The sequence below is a fragment of the Pseudophryne corroboree genome, chromosome 2, assembly GCF_028390025.1.
Source record: "Pseudophryne corroboree isolate aPseCor3 chromosome 2, aPseCor3.hap2, whole genome shotgun sequence".
NCBI classification, from domain to species: Eukaryota; Metazoa; Chordata; class Amphibia; order Anura; family Myobatrachidae; genus Pseudophryne; species Pseudophryne corroboree.
In genome coordinates, this window is record NC_086445.1 from 139,111,517 (window position 1) to 139,128,603 (window position 17,087).

At 45.7% G+C, this 17,087-nt stretch overlaps 1 long non-coding RNA gene across 1 annotated transcript; it reads right to left on the reverse strand.

The window, feature by feature from the left end:
• Positions 1-8,477: 8,477 nt before the first annotated feature.
• LOC135050574 (uncharacterized) lies at positions 8,478-10,495 on the reverse strand. Its single transcript, XR_010241672.1, has 3 exons — positions 10,289-10,495; positions 8,911-9,103; positions 8,478-8,622 (listed from the first exon to the last, which is right to left on the reverse strand). It is a non-coding gene; the product is annotated as an uncharacterized LOC135050574 (long non-coding RNA).
• Between the last annotated feature and the right edge of the window lie 6,592 nt (positions 10,496-17,087).

Genomic DNA, 17,087 nt, shown 5'->3' on the forward strand with positions numbered 1-17,087 from the left:
CCCTTTGCTAGGTTCTCTTTAATATATTCCTCCATAGAATGCGTCTCAGGCAGAGACAACGGATAAGTTCGGCCTCGAGGTGGAACCTTCCCTGGAACGAGATCAATCGGACAGTCCCATTCTCTATGAGGAGGAAGGATATCAGCAGAAGCTTTACTGAACACATCAGTGAAATCTTGATATGGAGGAGGTGGAACATCAGACGACCTGGGGGAGGAAGAACAGACAGGCAATACTTTAAACAAACATGTCTCAGCACAGGAGGAACCCCATGCCAGGATTTGCGTAGTCGTCCAATCAATTGTAGGATTGTGAAGACGGAGCCATGGAAGGCCCAGGACCACAGGATGTGTGGCTCTTGGAATCACTAAAAAAGAAATAAGTTCGGAATGAAGAACTCCCACTCTCAGACGAACTGGTAGAGTCCTTAAAGAAATAACTGCATCAAAAATTTTGCTGCCATCCACGGCAGTTAAAGAAATGGACGAAGGAAGTCTCTCGGTGGGTAGGGACCACCGTTTAACATAGGCTTCGGTAATAAAGTTCCCAGCTGCTCCGGAATCAAGGAGGGCAATGACGTTCCGATAACGTTGAGCAACTTGAAGCGAGACTGGGAGATTACAATCTTGAGGAGATGGAGATCATTACTCCTAGCCGGCCCTCTCCTTGGCGAGCTAGGATTTGGAGTTTCCCGGACGTTTGGGACAGGCATTAATGGTGTGAGACGGAGCTGCACAATAGAGACAGAGAAACTCGGAGAGACGTCTTCGGCGCTCAGCAGGAGTTAAACGGGAACGGCCAAGTTGCATGGACTCATCTTTAGATGGTGACAGTTGACGAGGAGGAGGAGCAGAAGATTTTGGAGCAGATGATCTTCCACGCTCAGTTGCTCTCTCTCTGAAACGTAAATCAACTTTCGTGCAGAGTGAAATTAGCTCATCTAACTTAGAAGGTAAGTCTCTGGTAGCTAACTCATCTTTAATACGCTCAGATAAGCCATGCCAGAATGCAGCATACAGGGCCTCGTCGTTCCATGCCAGTTCGGATGCCAGGATCTGGAACTGTATCAGATATTGTCCTACAGTACGTGACCCCTGGCGTAAACGGAGAATCTCGGATGAAGCTGAGGTTACCCGGCCTGGCTCGTCGAAGATGCGCCTGAATGTTGACACGAAGGCAGTGTAGGAAGATAGCAGGGTGTCGGACCTCTCCCATAACGGTGATGCCCAATCAAGGGCTGAGCCACTGAGAAGAGAAATAATGTAGGCAATTTTTGTACGGTCACTGGGAAAATTGCCAGGTTGTAGCTCAAACTGAATCTCACACTGGTTGAGAAATCCCCTGCAGAATCTTGGAGATCCGTCAAATTTTGCTGGCGTTGGAAGATGAAGACGTGGAGCAGAAATGGGTAAGGTGGGTGAGGTTATAGCTGGAGTCACTGTGGTTGACGCACCAGACGCGCCTGATCCACGGAGAGTTGTCTGAATCCCATCCAGCCGAGTAGAGAGATCCTGGAGACAGCGGATGATGTGGCCCTGTGCAGCCTCCTGATGTTCTAGTCGGGCTGCCAGTTCTTGCATCGGCCTGGCCGCTTGATCCTGGTCTCCGGCTGGATTCATTAGGTCAGTGCTTACTGTCACAACTGAGGGCCTGAGCTGACGGGAGGCAGCCTCAGTTGTAGGGGCTGAGATGTACCGGAACCTGGGAGGTTGTATCAGACCCCTGGACATGTAAGTAACATGAATAATAACTGCCCGAAGGCGTGACCACGACAACTTGGATAAAAGTCAATGATGTTTATTATGACAACTCCGCAACACAGCAGCAGTAAAAGAAAACGTAAAAGTCAGCAAAGAATAAATACAGTTCCTGGGTACTACAGGATGGCAGGAGCCACAGGGCACTGGTAGTGTGAGATAGTTCTTATGATCTTCTAGATGGAAAGTCCTTACCAGGCCCGACTGTAGCAATGGAGATAACCCAGGATTGTGCCAGCTGGTGTTCCAGGAAAAGCTGGGTTGCTGAAGATAAAACAGCTGCTGTGGATACTGGCTGGAACCAGACTGTTGTTAGCACGGAGTGGATACTGGCTGGAACCAGTTAAATAATAAATGAACTTGGGAGCGATGAAATATGAACTGAAATGTAGAACTTGAGAGCGGAGAAATAATAATACCGGTGGAGAGTGGTAAAGTGTAGAAAGGACACCGGCCCTTTAAGGGAAGCTGTACTCTGCTGGAAGCTGAGCTGGAAGCAGGTAATGTTGTAGCTGGAAACAGATGAATCCACAATGGATTGGAGAGTCAGGCTACACCGCAGGTGGAATGCTGGTGCGGGTCTCTATGGTGGAAGTCTTGAGACAGGAGCTGGAACCTGGAAGACAATCACAGGAGAGAGACAAACAGGAACTAGGTTTGACAACCAAAGCACTGACGCCTTCCTTGCTCAGGCACAGTGTATTTATACCTGCAGCAAGGAAGGGATTGGCTAGGCAATTATGCAGATTAACAATACTGACATTAGATTGGAGGAAATGATCAGCTGACAGAATCCAAGATGGCTGCGCCCATGCAGACACTTGGAGGGAAGTTTGGTTTGTAATCCATGTGGTAATGAAAACAGTAATGGCGGCGCCGGCCACTGGAGACAGGAGACGCCAGGCTGACAAGTGCACATCCAACCACGCGGACACAGCGGAGGCCGCGGCTGACGTAATCGCCACTCTGACACTCTGCATGCAGAAGCTCAGGGACGGCGGCGGAGGCCGCGGAAGACGCCATGCCAGATGTAATAAGGCGTTACTGTGACAGCGTCTCAGAGAGACAGGAGAGGATGCAGGAATGTGAACATTAGGATAACAGATGGGATCCGGTCCTGGAGCGCTGAGCCAGCCTTAGGAGGCATCTGATGGGTAAGAAATGGCGTCCAGATACCCGGATCGTGACACATACCTTACAGTGTAATCCGTGTTATTATTACCTGTCAGATAATGGCTAAAGGTGTCTGATACTATAATTAGAAATGGTAAAAAAGTGACTCATTTGCTTTGATCTAAGACCTAGTATAAAAAAAATTTGAATCAAGGATATAATTTCAAATAGAACCTGCATTTCCAAGCATACCTTTATGCTACAGAAATCTCATAATGAATATACAGTGAGATCAATATCCATAAATATATGAATAGAGATAAATCAAGGAGTAATTGAATACTGGCTTAGCGTGGGATAAATATTACAAAATTGTTTGTGGACATTAGAATCAAGAACGCCGACACACATTTTTAATCTTTATTCACACCTATTAATTTTCATTGCACTTCTATATGTTTTGTCTATGTCAATGATTTTAACCTTTATGTTTCGCCTCAACTTGTAGTCTAAATAAAGACTATCTATTGTTTTATGAGAATAATAATACAAGTTAAGTTTTATGGAGAGGTGATAACCAAACCACCCCTCCCTGTGTGCACCGATAATACGGCCCTTTTTTTCTTCTTTTGCTGGTATGCATCCCTGCACATGCTGGAGGTAATTTTGGTCTTGTTTGGGCTGACTTTGACTGTGCCGGTATCTGCCATGTGGCCGACATGTGGTGTAGATTGTTTCCAAAACATGTTTTTTGCTCCTACTTTAGCACTGGTTGACCTCCAGCATGTGCAGGGATGCTTTTTGGCTTGTTTTGGGGTGATCTTAGAGTGTGTCGGTATCTGCCATGTGGCCGACATGTGTCGTTGTTTGTTCCCAAAACATGTTTATGTGCTCCTTTTTTTAGCACTGGTGCATCCCTGCACATGCTGGAGGTAATTTTGGGCTTGTTTGGGCTGACTTTGACTGTGTCGGTATCTGCCATGTGGCCGACATGTGGTGTAGATTGTTTCCAAAACATATTTTTTGCTCCTACTTTAGCACTGGTTGACCTCCAGCATGTGCAGGGATATTTTTTGGCTTGTTTTGGTGTGATTTTAGAGTGTGTCGGTGTCTGCCCTGTGGTCGACATGTGTCGTTGTTTGTTCCCAAAACATGTTTTTTTGCTCCTATTTTAGCACTGGTGCATCCCTGCACATGCTGGAGGTAATTTTGGGCTTGTTTGGGGTGACTTTGACTGTGTCGGTATCTGCCATGTGGCCGACGTGCTGTAGTTTGTTTCCAAACCATGTGTTTTTGCTCCTTTTTTTAGCACTGGTTGACCTCCAGCATATGCAGGGATGCTTGTACGGGGATTTTGGCTTGTTTGGCTGAGGTTTTTTTTTAATTTTTCATTTTTTTGTTGTTGTGTTTGGTCCTGCTTGAGCACTGGGGTCCCAGCAGCATGACGTGTGGTTGCATGTAATTATGTAATGTGTGTTAAATTTGTAAAAATATTTTTTTTCTTTTTACAACAGAGATGTCCAGGGATAAGCGGCCGCCCCGATCGCCCCCTTCCGCCCACCCCTCAGAAGAATTTTCCCTGCAGAGCAATGAGGAGTGGGAGCCGACCCAGGAGGAGGATACGACCGAACAGGCATCCAGTGACCAGTCGCGGTCGTCAAGGGACCAAAGACAGAAGCAAAAGAAAAAGAAAAGGCCTAGAAAGGTAAATACTGACAACACCTGCAGACACAATAGCATCCAACTTGACACACCCTAGTTTGCACACTGCCATGCACACCTACAGGTATCTTTGCGCACTGCCAGGGATACTGACACACTCACAGGTACATACCGATCTTATTAAATGCATGGTTGTTTGTTTTTATCCCTAAAGGCAAGAAGTCATCCAGAGGATCAGTCGGAGGAGGAAGCCTCTGGTGAAGATGCAGAACAGAAGAAGCCGCGTGGACCCAGATACACTGAGGCGGAAAACTGTGCCCTAGTGGATGGCGTCGACAGGTCCTACGACGGTCTGTATGGACCAAGGGCACAGACCACAGCAGCTAAGACCAAGCGAAACATCTGGGATGCCATCGCGAGCCAAGTCACTGCAGTATCTGGAAACCGCCGGAGCACCAGAAACTGCATGAAGCGGTACAGTGATTGCCGCAGACAGACCAAGAAGAAGATGGGGATTCAGCGCTGACATGAGACAGCTACGGGAGGTGGTCCAGCTCTCAATCTGAAGTGGCTACCCTGGGAGGAAGTTATTAAAAGGCGCATGAACCCTGTCATGGTCCAAGGAGTTCGCGGAGGTGTGGACTCTAGCCGTCCTGCTGGCTTTCCCGAGGAGGAAGAACCGCCCAGAAGACGGAAGATGGCGGGAGACAAGCAGTCCAAAAGGAGGCCTGATGGTAAGAATACATTCTTATGAGCTGCACTAATCTTTTTATTTTATTTTTTTTATTTGCTAATCTGTTTGTTCTTTTTCCCCAGACACGCCTGCCCAGAGGACATCACCTGCGCGCAGGACATTGCCAGCGCGTGGACCATCACCTGCGCAGCAGGCATCGGCAGCAGCGCGCGGACCTTCACCTGCGCAGCAAGCATCAGCAGCGCGCAGATCATCACCTGCGCGCCACACATCGTCAGCGCGCAGAAAGTCACCTGCGCGCCAGACATCGTCAGCGCGCAGACCATCACCTGCGCGCCAGACATCAGCGCGCAGAAAGTCACCTGCGCGCCAGACATCGTCAGCGCGCAGACCATCACCTGCGCGCCAGACATCAGCGCGCAGAACGTCACCTGCGCGCCAGACACCGTCGGCGACCACTCCACCAGCTGGGCGCCAAACTACATCTCCTGCGCGCAGGCCATCACCAGCTCGTCATCTCTCCAGGAGCTCTGGGTCTGTGACCGAAGAGCCTCAACAAGACACTACCCTTGTGGACCCATCACCCGAACTGTTTGAGTCAACAGGGTTAACGGACAAGACTTTTCTTGGGTTTGAAGACAGCCGTGCAGACGTATCCAGCCATACCCTTGAAAAGTCTCCAGATTTGAGGACAAGTGAAGCTCCTGGAGCAGCGGCACCACCGGATGGAGAAGGTTTTTATTTATTTTTTGTGTGGGGGGTCGCCATTTTTGTATTGTTTATTAACTTTATTTTTAATTTTTATTTTGCAAACAGAGGTGCCACGGACCAGCAGCGGACTTGCGTCGGGGATTGGTTCCTTCTTCAGGCCGGATCTCCTACAGGATTCTTCGGACGATGAGGTGGAAGTGCAGCAGCCCGCTGTTTCTACATCCCTGTGTGAGTAATTATCAAATTGTGAGTCTTCAAACAAATGTATGAATGTGTATACTAATTTCTAATTTTCTTTTCAGCTGCACAAATGCAATTGGTGGCAGACGTACAGGAAGGGCAGGATCCCCCAAATGTTCAGAGGGTACACACCCTAGCAGCAGAGATGACTGCCCGCCAGGATACCTACACGAATGTCGTTGAAACCAGACTGGACGCCATTGAGAAGATAATGGAGAAGATGGCATACGGTCTGGTTGAAATGCAAAAGGCTCATGCCGACAGCACGGCAGAAACGCAAAAGACCAGACGAGAAGATCACAGGGAGACTATGGACATCCTTCACGTTCTGGCAGTGACGTACGGTGGGGTGAGGCAGGTGAGGCAGAGCCTTCCCTGTCATACTAACGATTGTGCCAGAGTTTTGATTGTATAAAGTATATGAAAAATACAAAGAATATGTTTGAAATATCTTCTTTGTATTATTCTAATGATTTTTATAGCCAAAACTCTGGAGTAAAAAGTCTATGGCAGGTGAGGCAGTGCCTCACCTGTGTATCTTTTCCGCACATCTCTGATCAAAACTCACCAAATTTCCTGGAGTTTACACTGCTGCACATGTGTATAATGTCCAGATGTACACTTTGGCTCATATATTGTGTGTAAATCTGGCTCTGGTGCTAGCCAGTACCTCCTGAGCCATTTAGCTCACGGCACGCCCCTGCGTTCTGGCCACATCCATCAACCGGCTGGTGGAGAACACATCATGCCTGGCACACAGCGTTGACAACATGTCAGAGAGCCAACGACTTTCGGCATCCAGCCACCAGATCATCGCAACCACACTGCAGATGATGTACGATAAGCTCCCAGAGCCAGCTCATCAACACGCTGGTGAACCACCACATCCGCCATCACAAGCCACACGGACGCCTCCTTCCCTTCCTCCACCACCATCCTGTTATGGACGGTCACAGCTGTACCAAGGATATACAGGGATGTACCCCACCCACCAGATGCCTCCACCACCAACACCGGCCGCATCATCTACACCCGCACGGTCACCGAGGCCAAGTCAATGCACTCCACAGCCGCCCAGGGCTTCGACGCCCCATCAGGAGGAAGAAGAGGATCTGGACGGACAACCACCATAAGCCCGGTCGTATTGTTTTATTATTTACTCTTATGTTTCATGTTTCCCTTTCTCCCACTCCCAATAGTTTTTTTTTTCTTAACAATGTTTTATGTTTGTGTTGGGCTCCCCCACTCTCGACCGGATACTACCAAGGAGCTTTATGTCTAGGCATACATGCGCGGGCATGTATGCGGGCGCGTGTGGTAACTGATGAAAGCTCCTTGTGGCTACATGTATGATGGGCCAAAGAGCTATTCTGATACCACTTTTTTTTTTTTTTTAAACTCCTTTTTGTATTGGTGTAAAATATGCTTTCACTGTTGTGTGAATTTACTATTCACTAGTGTTTATTTTTGGCTTCTTCATAGGATTGGGTGAAAAATTGAAGTGGACGGCGTAGTTCGTGTTGTGCGTACCAAGGTGAGTAAAGCTATGTTTCAATGTATATATTAAAGACACTTTGGACCGCCTGCCCTTGGGGAACAACACAGTCCAGCAATGGGTCATGCTGGGCTGGGTGGTTCCACAAGTGCAGGCATGTCAAAGTGCTGACCACTGACACCACTCTGACACTTTGGACCGCCTGCCCTTGGGGAACAACACAGTCCAGCAATGGGTCATGCTGGGCTGGGTTGTTCCACAAGTGCAGGCGTGTCAAAGTGCTGACCACTGACACCACTCTGACACTTTGGACCGCCTGCCCTTGGGGAACAACACAGTCCAGCAATGGGTTATGCTGGGCTGGGTGGTTCCACAAGTGCAGGCATTTCAAAGTGCTGATCACTGACACCACTCTGACACTTTGGACCGCCTGACCCTGGGAACAACACAGTCCAGCAATGGGTCATGCTGGGCTGGGTGGTTCCACAAGTGCAGGCGTGTCAAAGTGCTGACCACTGACACCACTCTGACACTTTGGACCGCCTGACCCTGGGAACAACACAGTCCAGCAATGGGTCATGCTGGATTGTGTGGTTCCACAAATGTTCTTGGGAAAGGAATGAACATGACATCATTAGTGTCTTTACTTAATATGGTTTTTTTTTTCACAGATAGCTACACAAGAAAAGAATGTAAAGAAGAACAAACACTACTTTTTTTGTTTTATTACATTTTATTTTTTATTCCAAAATTAAATACAATTATATTATTTCAATAAATTTTTAAAATGAGAAGTTTTGTGTGTTTTTCTTTAAATTATTAGTAAATAAAATGTAATATATGAGATGCAGTGGTATTGTGTTAGGTCGCCCATGGTACAGCAGGGGAACTGTCGTGTCCCTTTTCATCCTGGATGATTCAAGCAAATCGGGAAGGATACTCCGCAAGACCTGTGGAAGAGAATAGTATGAGGTTCCAGATATTGGTAATAGTGTCACCCTTCTAGAAAAAGACAAGGTACAAGCAACACTTTGACACAAGCAGGTTACAGCGGCCTTTGTCCCAAATGCAACCCTCCGGCACTTGAGAAACTACACATCCAAGCATGCCCTGACACAGCGTAAGCATTGGTGTTTCAGGGCATGATTGGATGCGCAGTTTTGCAAATGCCGGAGGGATGCACCTTAGACATGCCGGGGTTACTTAGACAAGAGGAAGTTTTGGGCAATACATCTCACCTGAGTGGTGTTGTCTGCTACATGGCGGAGGTTCAGATCCACATCACAAGTAGGTTGCCCATGGTAGAGTGGGATAAACGGGTCCAATATTTGCGGCAACCCAACAACAGGAAAAAACAGGGGGTAACAGGTCGTCAACAGGACGAAACTTAGAAAACGGTGCTGGGAAATTGCGTCAACAGGACGTAAAACTCTGAAATACATATATAAACATTTTTTTTTTAGAATATTACAATCTCAGTTTACACGATAATACAAATGTTACAAGTATACTCACAGGCAGTGGAAAAAAAGCTTTGGATCAATGTCCATCGGGAATCATCTCCTTCTACCCACCGGTAGAGCAGAAGAACGGTTCCCGCGTCAGAAAGCACTGCGACGAAGAGTCACCGGCAAACGGTTTGCGACACATATGTTGTGTAAAATACAACATGCATTTACCATGCCGCAAACCTTCGCCGGTGAGTACAAAAGAGCACCACCGGAAGTGTTTAAACATCTAAATCGGCTTTTAAGTACACCGAAGGCACGCTCACTACTCCCCTCGATGCTTTGTGTGTCTCTTGGTAAAGTTTTTCTGCTCTACCAACAGCATTAGACAATGGGGTCAAGAGCCACGATTTGTTGGGATAACCCGCATCGCCTATGGAAATGAAAAAAAATGGTGGGTAACATAAAAAATAAAAATAAAAAATAAAATAAAATAAAAACAATTAAAATAAATAACTAACAGCCAGCCACCCGGCATGTTTCCTGTTTCGAAATTGTCAAACAGCGATGACTGACTTAGGATGAAAAAGTCATGAGACAATCCAGGAAATCCCACAAAAATATTCAAAAATTTCATGTTGACATCACAGACCGCCTGTATATTCATGGAATGGAAAAGTTTTCGGTTCCAAAAACATTCTTCCGAATTCCATGGCGGTCTGATCTGCACGTGGGTACAGTCAATCGCGCCCAGAACATTGGGAAAATTGTGCTTGGTGAAAAAGCCTAATTTGATCTCATGACATCCGCTGTCCGTATCTGGATATGTGATGAACTGGATCGTCAATTTGCGGAAAGCCCTAATGACCTGGGTTATACAGCGCGACAGTGTCGACTGTGAAAAACCGCATGTTTGAGACAAAGTAGGCTGGAATGTGCCTGACGCCAAAAAATGTAACGTAGCCATCAGTTTCTGGAAACCGCTCACTGCGCGATTGGTCGGTGCCCGGGGTTCCAGGTCAGCCCCCCAACAGAGCGTACAGCGAATATATGTCGCGAGTTGATAAGCGATAATTTTGAATCACCCCGAACTCGCTGAGATCCTCCAGTTCACGCCTAGTGCGATACTGGCGTGGACGTGGATATGAAACACGCAATACTGACTCACCCAATGCAGACATTTGCTGACTTTAATCCTGATATTCACCAGCCCTTTCTTCCTCCATGCTTGCAGCCAGCATGAACATCACAATCTGGTCAGAAAAAGGCTCCATTATTGTAGTCAGTACAAAAATAGGATATAAATGTGTTAAAACGCAGGGATTGTCCTAAAAAAAACGATTCCACAAGAGAGTTGACTGTAATGGCTGCTCGTCTCCCTGAAGTCTCAAACCTGGGAGTGAGGATAGAGGAGGGGCTTTGCAGAAGTGTATCCTTGGTAAAACTGTGGAATCATGGGTACATTTCTCTCAGCAGAGTGAAGCAAAAAATATTCTTTTTAAAAATCAATTAAATAATACTTGTGAGTCAAAAAAAAGACAAACCAAGTAGATAATCCCTTCAAATATAAATAGATATGCTATTAGCAATCCAAAAAGCAAAAAAAAAATACATTTAAAATTTTTTTTTTATTAGATCCCGCCAGCAAAGTGAGGCGGAATGAAAATGACGAAATTGCTGTCGAAAAGCACTGTTGTCGAATAGACATTCTTCAATTGAATATACTTTTCTCGAAAAGCCGCATTTTGACCATTGCAGACATGTCGAATTTTGAAAATGTCGATTTGCAAAAAGTCGAATCTGAAACGGCAGGTATTTTGACGAAAAGTACTGTATTGCATTGTCGAATCCAATTCGACATGTTTTTTTTGTCGAAAATGCCCCGTTTTTCGACTTTCGTGGCAATTCGACCGTAATTGCTTATACCCCTTAGGGTGTGTACACACGGTGAGATCCTTGCTATGGCCGATTTTCACTTGCGATTTCCCTTGAACTCCCCGGAGCCCAGATAGCACAGATTTTGACTAACTTTTCTTGAGATCTGGACTATGTGTGCATACGATTTTGGCTTATGTGAGATTTTGGCTTATGTGAGATGTCATTGACATGTGAGATGAACTAGATAGTACACAGATCTAGCAAGGATTGACTTGCCTGCACAGTCTATCTTTTCTTGTGATGCCGACCTGGCAGGACTGCGCATCGGGATCGAATCGGGATCGCAAGGTGACTTTCACCTTGCAATCTGAACTAACTTTTCTTGCGATTTTGACTATATAGTGATAATGTCGATATTATCTTAGACCGCAAAGCTATACCTCTAATACACTTTTACCGTTGAGCCGCTATGGCCGCTAGACTGAATGCACGTGCTACGCACTTTGTACGCTATTTGCGTACAGAGTCCCGCACGTGGTACGTACTTGGCGTACACACGCCGCGCTGAGTGTACGGAGTACGCTCAGCGTGCGCACACACAATGGATAACCTTTAAACCTTGTTAAATGGTACTATGTAATGATGTTATACCTTTAAACCTTAAGTAGCGCTGGCGGTACAATGTACCCACAGTGCGTACACCTTAACAATGCTTATACACCTTATACAGATAAATCTACTTTAAAGCCCATGCAGGAAAGTGAAAACACAACACTGAATTGTAGTTGAAACCACCGGGTTCTAAGGCCACAGTGGATTGATTCCAAAAAGGTAAACAATACAATTTATACACTACAGGCTAACAAGTAAATCTAAACAGAATAATGGCTACAGAGAATGTACATACGTGAGAATGTTTCGCAAGCGCAACCCGGCTCTGGTCCTCCGCTCATCAGGTAGATAGCGTTCAGAGTCTTCTGACCGGCCAGGCAACAACGGTCCTTTTATACACAACATGCATACACAATACAATGGTCACTGTAATCTCATTGTTCATTGGACACAGAGATGTGTCTCCTCATTACAGAAAAGGTCATAGGTGGATTTGAAAGGGTGGGCGATGTCTTTCCTCAACTGCTCTAGTGGGTGGTATCCTCTGGATTCCCGCCGCATATGTAATTTACAGTAAATACAGTTAATGTTCATAATCTACTTTTGTACATAACTATACGCAGGAACAAGCGATCTTTCTCTAACTAACACTGGAATGTTACCCTCAAAATACCCTACAGCTGGATACTAGACATCACCTTCCAACCTTTATCTGACCCTTCCTATCATGCAAAGGCGAATCTCTCTGTCCAGGAACTGTTTAAACTAGTAATACTCGCTGACATGGTCTAGGGGAACTATATCTAAAATGTACGCTATATGGGTTAAATATGTAATGTTCTAATAACATGCTACACGCTCACAAACTCTACCGTAAATGCGCATACCACGCGCCGAGGCGCATGGCCGTGAAAGCTCCGTTACGCAAAGTGCGGATATGCGCACACACGGCAGAGCGAGTGCACGCGCAGCGGGCATGTGCATGGGGTTAGTACAAGGCATATGTATTACAATATTTTTCGACTTTGACAGTCCACCCTTTGGCAGTCAACAATAACTGCCACTATCTAAACATTAAACAGAAAAATATACAATACAATAACTATAAAATAATTGGATGGTAGGAGGAGAGGAGTAGGTGGGAAATGTATGACCTGGTGGGATAGTAAAAGTATGTATGTATGAAATCCATGTCTGAGGGCCATGTATCATCGCGCCGTACATGTTCTAGATAAGCTTCGAGGTATTGCGAAGTATACATTAAATCCTTCTTATCCCGTATTAAGGGTCTGTAAGTGGGCCAACAAACACTACCGAGCTCTTTTCGGCTTCTTGTTCCAACAAATGGGGTGCACATTTAGTTGATGATACATGGAGGGGGAACATATGTGAATGCTAATATGTGGATATCACCTGTCGACTATGTGTGATACTACCTAAAGGTTGTAGAGATGAAGATAAGACACGTATCACAAATACATTCACATAACATTTGTGCAATCGTTCTTGGGTGTTGGTTGAAGTCTTGTCCGGATGGGTGTATCCTTGCTGTGGGTGATAATCAAAGTCTTTAAAAGTCTTTAGAGTGTCCATAAAAGTCTTTAGTGTGTCCATCAAAATCTTTAGTGTGTCCATCAAAGTCTTTAAAATGTCCATCAAAGTCTTCCTCCGAATGGCTGTATTTTTGCTTGAGGGGAAAACAAAGGAGAAACGGGTGAAAGAAACGGACCGTGGAATCACGTCTTATCACAACATTGTCTCGATTGATGGGTCATAAATTAAATCAGTTTGTGTAACAATGCCCCTGCTCCTCAAACTCATCACTTTGGTACTGCGCTTGCGCCGCGTTAAAAATCGAACACATCTAAATATCAAACCAATCATTACGACGACTCCCAGGATACAAAGGAGAAACTTTCCTACACTCACGATAACATTTTGAGCCCATTCTCCTAAACCTGAGAACCAATTGCGTGGGTTCAACCATGAGACCCAGCCGGTCAGTTCATTACTCACAGCAGTAAGGGTAAGGTTCTGTTTCCTTCGGAACTCCCATTTCAATTGCAAGATATCGTCCATCTTTTGATCTATGACCTCGGTTGGGTCATCAGTGCTGTTTGTAACGTACGTGCAGCACTTCACACCATACTGAGTTGCTAGGGTGACACAATACCCGCCTGTCACCGCTGTGATGTAATTGAGAACCATCCTGTGCTGGATCAGTTCCGTTTTGTAAGCTTGCAACTCCCTCCCAGTATACCTGAAGCTGTCATCACACATCTCGGTGATATTATCTATCAGGTTCGCTAGCGCATGAATATACCTAAAATGTATAATTCCTCTGGCGGTACGGGTGATATCTAACGCGAGTAGGAATTGAATCCCGGTGGATTCGTGGATCAAATCAGAGGCTGCGTGCTCTGTCCTATCTATAAGGTGTCTCTTAACGATGTGTTCATAGTGAGTATGAGTGTAAGGAGCTTGAGCATTGCGGTGAACGTCTTTCATCTTATTATGGGTTATGGTCATAACTTCTGGCAACACTCTTCCAATGTAACACAATCCCTCTGAGTTTGGGGCAAGCCACTTATACGCCTTCCTCCCGCATATGAAATATGCATCATCGGGGAGAACATATGGGACAGAATATGACATTACCATATTGCAAACCTTCCAAGTGAAAAATCCTACCCCTAACTCTCTCATCTGTTCAGTACACGTATCAGGCTGTATGATATGCGCACAGTACCCTGGAGATACTTCTCCAACCCACATGGTCCTACTTCCTAGAGTGTACCTGTACCGAAAATACCTTCCAACGTCGGCTATCTGGCGTATAAGTTCAGTGTCTACGGGCATTCTGTCGGCTCTGTGTGAAAATGCCATGGTTTGGTTATTCCATTTCACTTCTCAATTTCCCGGCTTTCGGGGATTGGAAATGTTGAAACATACTAAGGACCTATCCACATGATATTGGTGGAGCTTCAAACTAGGGGGCCTAGAAATATTAAATTTCTTGTCCACCGGTCTCCCACCCCTTAATTCAAGTACCTCATCTATTGTTAAGGGATACGGTACTAGTCCTGACTTGCTCTGACCTTGAGGTACTTGTGAGCACACCCAGCATTCTGTTTGGTTTAGAACCTTACCCACTAATGAGTGATAGTCACTCAATGGATGACGGTCCATGTTGATATTAAAGCTGGACTGACATCTCTGGATGCACCCGTCCTCAACTATGTTTTCACAGTTTCTACAAATACAATTTTCCTCAGCCAATAGCCCTTCACAGTGCCTCCTAGTTTCGTGACTACCAGATCATTTTCTGATACTCGCCTTTGCTCGGTGAATGTGTTGCTCTTGGAATTCTCCAAATCCGTCCTGGCCATCAGAACCCATTCCAGATCCTTTCTCGACCTCTCTGGTACTCTCACCGAAACAGACTGCTCTGGTCAACAACAGGGTCAACAGGAAAACCTGGAATTCAGTCTCTTGGGGTAAGTCCATCTTGCTAAGGGGAGAGAAAAAGGAGCAAGGAAGGGGGGGGGGGGAAGGAGGGTAATGAGAGATGGAGAAAATAATAAAAAGGAAAAAGAAATTTGGTGCGACAACCGCCTCTGGTCTTGTAGTTCTCTGTGCTCAGGTGCCGTGACAACAGTGCTGCCTCTCAACCTTCCTGGAACAGACACTCCAGTGATACGGTGTTCTCTCCGAGTCAGCGACCTTTCTGTAGGGAACATAAATCTTGCATTACCATGTGTTTAACTGTTGTGTGCAATAAACCATCCGTAGAAAATGAAAAAAGAGAGAGAGAATAATAAAAGAAAATTTGTCAGATTTGCGTTCACCTTCAGGCTGTCACACCATCATGTCTACCAGTATCTCTGCACATTCTCCCTTCACCAGTATTTCCACTCTCCATCCTCTGTGCATGGCCAGGCACAATGATGCTGGTGAGATATACTGGGGTTGGGCAGACCTCTGAAAAGACCGAGTAGACATGTGACGTTTGAGCTGTAAATCTGTCGGTGAATGTCAGAGATGAAGAGGAAACTTTAAAGATAAATCACAGAGTTTACCTGGCCACCCCTGCATGTGGCTCATAACTCCTCCTATGCGGTCCCTGATCCCAATTACGTGTGTCATACTGTGTGTCATGTTCTGGTCTAGGGGGTCGATATACCTTATGTGGGTCTTTAAAATTACAGTTCCGTGCGTAATGTCCTTCTCTCTGACATTTAAAACATTTTACCACATATGACTTACCATCAGGGGTCTGGGGTTTAGGCTGATGTGGCTTCGTTGTCAGGGCTTTTATACTTACTGTTATCAGCTTATCCCCCTGTGACTCCCTGTGCCTAATGATGTTCCGACCATGCTCAATAGCGGACTCTCTTAATGCAGCCACCGAGATACCTCTCCAATTTGGTTGAGTGGTTTGTACCCTTGTTCTCAACGTTTCTTTTAAACCGTCCATTAATACGGACACCGCTACCTCTCTATGATGTACATTTTCCTTAATATCCGCGACCCCAGTGTTTCTAGCCATTTCCTGCAGTGCTTGATGGAAATATTCAGAAGCCGTTTCACCTTCTTTTTGTCTAATGGAGAAGATTTTATTCCATTTGACAACAGTTGGGAAATATACTCCTAACTGCAGATTGATCTGTTTTACGTTCTCCTGATTGTATTCATCAGTGAGAGGTACTTCTGCGTCTAATTTACAATCGGCAATGAATTTCACAGGGTCAATATTGGAGGGCAAACATGCCCGTAGCACTGTCCGCCAATCTTTGTTTGTGGGTTCGGTGGCGTTACCTAGTTCTCTAATAAACCTCTGACATGCAGCTAGATCTTTTCTGGGATCGGGAAATTCAGACATAATTGTCCTCAATTCTGTCCGGGACCAGGGGCAATGCATAGCAATGTTCCTGACAGGAGTGATTCCCTGAGCGTCAGTCTTCCCATTGGGGACTGCGATCACCCTGACAGGATTTAGTTCAATTACATCATTCTGGGTTGCTTCTACAATGTGAGGTGCAATTGTCTCTGCATAATGTACTGTACCGTACTTACCTGTGGACACGACCTCACCTGTCCCTCCGCTAGGGGCCTACTGCTCTTACTGGTTGGGCCGTGCCCACTTGGGTGTCTTGTATGGTGGCTGCTAGAGAGAGTGCCGATATCGTGCTGGGCTCATCTTCTTGGTCGCAGTCCTGAGGGAAGTTTAAGATGGGATACAACTTGCACAGGTTAGCATTAACACATTTATTAAGTTCACTCTTATCATATATTAGTATGCCATTCTCTGTAGCCACTTTCTCTCCTGTAATGTACGGTGGTGGTGGTGCAGTTGCTATCAGTTTCCTGCTAGGGTTGGAACCAGCTGTTAGAGCTAATCCCCTTTGCATATCACCCTCTTGTTGCCATAAATGTAAACAATCTGTATGTCTAATCCTTTGTTTTCTGGATATTAT